The sequence below is a fragment of the Topomyia yanbarensis genome, chromosome 2 (genome assembly GCF_030247195.1).
Source record: "Topomyia yanbarensis strain Yona2022 chromosome 2, ASM3024719v1, whole genome shotgun sequence".
NCBI classification, from domain to species: Eukaryota; Metazoa; Arthropoda; class Insecta; order Diptera; family Culicidae; genus Topomyia; species Topomyia yanbarensis.
The window spans coordinates 285,762,923-285,769,666 of NC_080671.1; positions in this window are offsets into that span (position 1 = coordinate 285,762,923).

Here is a 6,744-nt window from a genome sequence, read left to right on the forward strand (position 1 = left end):
TGCTAGTTTAAAGATTAGCAAAGAACAAAAACAACAGATTCATAGTGTAGATCAGAAACAAATCAACGGCCAAACATCGATTTGTTTCGTTTCAGATACTTTTATTCTTTATCTATAATGGAGGTTACCAAGTATTGAGTATTGGAAGTAAATGACGAAAACCACATGCATGGTTGAGCTTTCGTTATATGTAACATAGTTAGATATTTTGTGATAAAATTCCATTTTTAATTGTGCAAGTATTTTTTCTTAAATTGTTTACGTTCTTTTTAACTTTTTGGTGATACGATTTCGTTTTGATGAATAATAGTGCATTTCAGCTCGACGTTATTCCTGGAAAATGCGAGTTCTGTGAAACAGAACGATGAACTAAGGTTTTATTTTAATCAAGGATATAGTTCCCCGGCCAGATAAGTTTCTCGATTTCTTCTATACATGATCTGAAATATTTGTTTTTAAACTATATCATTCGACTACAATAAAAGCTTTGTTTGAAAATACAATGTCGTTCGATAGATCTCTGATCTCTGATACTCTAACAATAAAATATCGAAAATTATATGTTTATCGTTTTAAAAAAGTAAAAGAAACGTATTTGGATCACGGAGAAGTTTTCTATTCTATTCTATTCTATTCTATTCTATTCTATTCTATTCTAACCCTTGCACAGCACAGCCAGTATTGAAAAGCATCCTGGAAAACACCGCAGTTATTCTTTAATGTTTTTCTTGTCAACCTTAATATTTGAAGCATATTATAATATGTCACAAATATTAAAACGGCCAAGCCTACTGTGCAGAGTTGGGTTTGAAGATGTTTCAATATTATACGGTAATTGAATTATTCATTTAATAAATAATTCAACCAACGAATCGTTTTGAAACTTGAATGAGGAAGAAACGAGGACAACCGTACCGACCGTTTCAGTTTATAGGGGGTTAGAATGAAACGTTGGGAGTGACTTTGCTAAGAAGATTAATGTCACTCATTTGGTCCTTTGGGATGGGACAGAGGTATTTACACCTAGCCCTGGCTCATTAAGCCTAGGTTAAAGCGCCTTTACTCGCTCTCCGCCAAACTAATGTTGACTTCGGTTTTAGAAACGAGTCGCTCTAGGTTCGCTCTTATATTAACAAGAGCCATACAAAAATGTTAGTTCAGAACGAACTCCGATCCAAAAATGAAATTAGCATTAGCATGCACCTGTGCTTTAAACATTCATTTCATAAGGAAAGAATGCCGTATTTTTTTACCGAATTTGTAGATGCTTTCATCAATAGCAGTTTACCCGAAGACTCGTCGGGCTAATGAAATTGACAGCAGCAGCTTCCGCGACCAGTTTCTGATACACTTCGTCAAAGGTAGCACACAATACTGCTTTTAAAACCGTTCGGGACCTGTTTCCAGTCATCGTGTCGTGAATATCGTTTACCCACAGCACCGTGATGTTACTCCATGCATGAACAACCTGGGATATGGGGACGAGCCCAAAAAACTATCTCATGAAAGCCAGGGCAGGAAATATTCGAACCGAACCTATGTTCGAATACTTTCAAAGCGCGAAGCTTTGCGTTACTGGTTCGTATTCACAAGCTTCGCATCACAATCGCTTACCATCGTAATTGCGGACATTTGGGCGATACTTTTGCATGCTCTTCGGCGAGAATAAATGAAGCTTCTTGTTCATTTCATTGATGTTCGGAAAGATATGTAAAAGCTTTTGCGTAGTTTTCGACGAACACGAGCTAAGCTCTTGGTTCGTGTGATCGATATTTTTGAAACAGTTACACGGAGCTTCGAAGCGATGTTCGCGAACACAGAAAAAAGATTACCTCGAAGTATTTCAGAATCGCGAACACCGAAGGATTATATCAATTTAGCATCGCGAGGGCCATCGCTAACATGTTCGCCGGACGATATTAGTTTTCTTTATTCAAATACCTACCTACTAGTTATGCAAGAAAAGTATATTCTAGACAGAGGCCTTGTATTAAGGGTGGAATAGGTGAAAAATAACTGTGACAATGTGTAGCTTATGGATGCTGGGGTTAACTGAAAAGTGACGTAACAAGTTTATTTAAGATACCCTACTGATATATTACCAGTAGGGATAAAATCAAGATTTCGTGACAAGGCGGGGATAAATTTTCAAATGAAATAAATTAGGGCTAGAAAATGAAGTTAAACACAATGTACACAACGTATTGAGTGGCTCGCTTATCTTATGTTCCTATGTCAGTTTCTTGAGGATCCAGTTATGTCAGTTTCTTGAGGATAAAGATATCGATATCCATTCAAAGGAAAAAATCGATTATCAGTTAAATAAACAACGTCATGATGTGTATGATGAATCCTAGAAATAAATAGGGAATGTCAATAAACTTGACCATTCCCGATTCATATTTGGCAGTTCTGGTCGTTTTGTAAATCTTGTTTTCGACTAACAGTAAAACCATTTTGATTCAGAAGTATGTTTTTGAAGGGCGCATGTTTTTTCGTGCACTTATTTAAAAAAAACGCTTTGAATCCATCTACCAGTGTGATGAGACATTTTTATAACTGTTTTCGAATATTATATCGGTTGAGAACTTTTAGAACATGATATTTCGAGAAATTTTGAAAGTGAAATTAAATCAGTTGTAAAGTTATAGAAAATAGCCTTTTAAAATGAACGGACAATCGAATTATTACTAATACTTTATGAATACATTATCTAAGTTCTTCATTCAATGCAATATGTATGCAAAAAGTTAAAAACTGGATTTCCCTTGAGAACTGGGCCAAAAAATCGAAAAAAATGTGTTGGCGATCCGAGAACTAGAACAGAAATTGTAACCCTTGGACCTCTGAAGTGCATGCGTACAAAATGCTATAGTCTAATGTTTGTTTTCATTCATTTCATTTAATAATTTTCAGTTGAGCAATTCTGTCGCAAACTGCATTGTGGAGCGAGGGTCATAACTTCCTAAATTTAAGTGTTCCTATTAATTTAGTACACTCTCTTTAACATAAACTACTCTAACGAATGAACGAATGGGAGTAGGTTCGATAAATTTTGAAAGAAGCCGTTAAATCAACCACTTAAGGGATTACACCACCGCAAAATTAAAAAAAAATCGAAATTGATCTTGATTGATTTTATTATTCCATATCAACATTTGAATAGGGCTAATAAGATTTGTGAGCAAACTTTTGTTTTGCTGATTTTTCTTAATTTGTTATCATTTCAACACAGAAAATATTTGAAATCGATTCTACCAAGGGCAAAGATGTTGATTCATGTGTATTTTTCATAAAATTCAACTCTGTAGCGGAAAAATGAGCGAAATAAGTTTGTTTACAAAAGTCTCATTAGCCCTTTTGAAGAATTACTATTGTATTGATCTAAAATATGGGTCTTCAAAATAATATATCAAAATATGGAATGCGACAAAAAGCGAATAATAATGGAAAGACAGTATTCGAAAAAGTTCGAGTTTAGAACGACTTTCATTCTACTTGGAGTTATTTATTTCGCTTCTCATTTTCCGAGATTTCCCTTACATAAAGCATTTCGGCTATAACTGATTCCAAAAAAAAAATACAGGGGGCCCTAAAGATTTCTTTCTTTTATTTTTTATTAGTAAAAGTCAAATAAGGGAAGATTACATCATGGAGAAGATAAACCAAATTTTGTCCTTTTCAGAATTGTTTTTGGATTTCCAACAAAAAAAATCACTAGAACATTGTTTGTAAGTTCTTTGCGTTTCTCCATCAGTAATTAGTTAACAAATACAATACAAACAAGTTGGAATATCCTTCTCATTATTTATCACAAAACACATATACAGGAGTCAGGAAATAAATTTCATAAAAGTGGAACATGTAATAAGTTTGACACTTCATTTATTAAGTGAACAGATTCTGTCGAAAATGTTTGAAAATAAATATTTTGTCTCTTGTGATTAGGTAATCAACCAATAAACTTGTAAAACAATATTATAAAAATCATTTGGAAGCTTTCCTCTTGGTTTGGTACAGATGCCAAGAAATTATAATTCAATTAATGACAATAATAATGGATTCAAGTATGTAGGTATTTCGTAGTTATGCTGCCTAAGCTCGACTCCTGGCAGCAGAAGACAAAAAATTAGCTCTAAGATTTTAAGCCTGTTTCCAATTACCCTGCCACTTCTATTTTTCCTATTTGTATATTTCACATCCTTGCTCTCACTTCAGTACTATGGCTCTAAATTTTCATAACTTTCCCTACCTTGTACATAACTTTATAAACACTATTCATAATACCAAAGCTCGACTCATGATATTATTCATAGATTTAGGGAAATTAGTTCACGAAATCAAAACATTTTGGATATTTTCTCGTGAACTATTTCACGAATCTCGGAATTTTATTCATGAATCCATTCAATCCTGGAGAGCTAATTCATGATTCCTAGTATATTAGTTACGATCAAATATCAGTGCTCGTGAAATAGTTCACAAAATCATGAAATATTATTCATGTATTCGTGAACTGGTTCATGATTCCTAGTGCAATAGTCACGGCTGACCGTGTGTGCCCGTGAAATAATTCACAAAATTATAAAATATTCATGTATTCGTGCACTGGTTCATGATTCCTAATACAATAATCACGACTGACCATTCGTGCTCATGAACTAGTTGACAAAATTATGAAACATTTTTGATGTATTCGTGACCTGATTTTTTTTTCAATTCGTTTATTTGATAAGGCAGCTTTGCGTTAGCTTAAAGGTGCCAATTTTGTTTTGTTTTACATTTTAAATTACTTAAAACTAGGGGATTACATATTGATTTTTGAAATTAAACTAAGGCGCATTTATAGCTATACATATACACGTAATATAATTTTCGTAAGATTGGTCATTTAAATTTAATGGCAATATGGTTTGACATTTTTAGTAATGAGATTATTGGAGCAAATAATGTTTAACTAAGGGGGAAAATTTTTACGACTATCTTAAAAGTAGAAATAATTAGAGGGCGTGATTAAATTTTGTAAAGATTCGGGGACATTAATTAGAGTTATTTTATGTGCTGGTAGAGTTGGGCGTTTTCAACGAGATCATATAATATAATAGTTAAAACTAGAAAAGGCAAGAAGAGCTACATGCTTCGTGAAGATAATTGGGGGGGAAGGGGTTTTACTTCTGTGTATAAGAGTCAGGGGAAGTAGGGTGGACAAAGATGGCAGGGGGAGAACATTATTTCAGTTTCAGGCTTCGGGAGATCAACGGATGGATTACAGAATCAGGGTGGCCTTCATCAGGAAGAATCATGTACTGGGACGCCGGGTGGTCGTTCTCAAGATGGCAGGGGTTTCTCCAGACGATTTCGTAGTGCGGCTCAGATGTTGATCGGCTACATTTCGATTTGTGCATGTGATGTTCGTGCTTTAGGTCCCGTGTTTGTTGGTTCATTCGACAGGGATGTTTTGTGTCGCCTTGGAGTCGCATCAAACCATCGTGGGTGTATGGTACAGGTGGAAGAGAGCGCTTCTGAGAATGATAAGGAAAAAGGGGCAGTTAAAGTACGATATTGATGGTTTTTATGAAGGTATATATAAGGGGCATATAGAGGACATCGCGGCTTGCCAACACATCTCGAACCGGGACGTTGGGTGGTTTTCCTCGGGCCCGGAGGGTGTCCATAAGCCGAGACCTGGCGGAACTGTACTCGGTGCACGCCCAGACTATGTGCTCTATATCGTGATAACCGTCGCCACAAGCGCAGATACAACTCTCCACGAGCCCAATACGTCGTAGATGTGCATCCAGCGTGTAATGGTTCGCCATGAGTCGGGACATCACACGAATGAAGCACGACCCACATCCATCCCCTTGAACCAAGGTTTGGTCGATACCTTAGGGACTATCGAATGTAGCCACCTTCCTAGCACCCCATTGCTCCACGAGGTTTGCCAACTTTCAAGGGCTCTCTGATGAGTAATACTGAAAAATTCGTGGAAGCAAATTGGTCTTTCAAAAACGTCACCTTCAATGGCACCCACCTTAGCTAAGAAGTCCGCCTTCTTTGCCCGGAATGGAGCAATGAGAAGGGACCCATACCAAGGTAATCTGGAAAGATTTGTCAGATAAAGCACCCGTATTTTCTCCCGAAAAATACGAGGAATGCTTTCCATGTTTCATCGAGCGAATAGCGTCAATAGAACTCAGACTATCCGAGACGATGAAGTAATGGTCTGCGGGTAATGTGTCAATGACTCCAAGGGTATACTGAATAGCGGCTAGTTCTGCGGCGTAAACTGAAGCGGGGTCTCTGAATTTGTAGGAGGCGGTGAACTTTTGATTAAAAATACCGAAGCCAGTGGACCCTTCGAGGTTTGATCCGTCAGTATAAAACATCTTAGAACAGTCGACTTCTCGGAATTTATTATAAAAAATATTTGGAACCACTTGTGGGCGTATGTGGTCCGGAATCCCGTTAATCTCATCTTTCATAGATGTGTCGAAGAAAACAGTAGATTCAAAAGTATTTATGAAATGCACACAGTTGGGATTGTAAGAAGAAGGATTAATATTTTGCGCCATGTAGTCAAAGTACAGGGACATAAAACGGGTCTGAGAATTGAGCTCAACAAGCCTTTCGAAATTTTCAATCACCAACGGGTTCAAGATATCGCATCGAATGAGCAATCGATATGAGAGTTTCCAAAATCGATTTTTCAGCGGGAGAACGCCCGACAGACCCTAAGACGAT